Genomic DNA, 1013 nt, shown 5'->3' on the forward strand with positions numbered 1-1013 from the left:
CAGAAGACTTCGAAAACGCTGTCAAAAACCCCCCCAATGAACTCAATGAAGAACAATGGCGACTAATATGTCAGTTGTTCACATCTCCTCAGTTTATTGCTCGTTCTAAGCAAAATTCTCTCAATCGGCAGAAGATGAAATACTCTTCAACACAAGGGTCGATAACGATGGCTGAAACCCTTCATGAAAATGTAAGTTAATGTATATATAATATATATTTAATGAAGTTTAATTTAATTATAATTTTCTTACAATTTATATTTATCAGCAAAGCAAGGGTTACATTGAGAATTGGAAGGATTGTCATACAAAGAAATGCACAAACACCTTTGTCAACGACTATGCCAAAAATGAATGGGTAAGATTATATAAATTAATTACTTTTAAATATATTCAAATAATTATAATTTGATTTTACTTTCTGACTTATTCTTAAAATAGGAACGGATGAAGAATACTTATGACAGCCGATCTAGTACTTCTGATTCTACAGAAGTTTCTGAGATTGAGATACTCCATGAGACTCTTGGAGAGAGGCGTGGCCATAACCGAGGAGTGGGTCGCAAATTGAAAGGACAATCATCAAAACGGCGTTCACAACCAACAACTACTAACCAGCCCGACTTACAGCAGACAGTAGCTCAATTGCAAAGACAAGTTCAGATATTGTCTCAAAAACTGTCTCCTGAGGAACGTGCTGAAATGGATCTTGAGATTAATAATGCAGCTCCAACGCAACCAACGCATCCACGACCATCTCATTCTCATATGCCTAGAGATGGACCTGGTCCATCTTTTCAGCCAATGGGTTTTCAGCATCAGCAATCGCAACAGACTCCTATTTCCTTTCAGCAACTACTACAACAACCTCCTATTCATTCGTCTGCATCTTTAACCCCTGAACACATGATTCAATTTCAACAATATCAGATGTTCCAGACATTCTTCTAGATGATGTCACAGTCGCCAAACAGTTCACAAGTAATGATGCAGATGATGACGCAATCGCCTCA

The sequence above is a fragment of the Humulus lupulus genome, chromosome 1 (genome assembly GCF_963169125.1).
Source record: "Humulus lupulus chromosome 1, drHumLupu1.1, whole genome shotgun sequence".
NCBI classification, from domain to species: domain Eukaryota; kingdom Viridiplantae; phylum Streptophyta; class Magnoliopsida; order Rosales; family Cannabaceae; genus Humulus; species Humulus lupulus.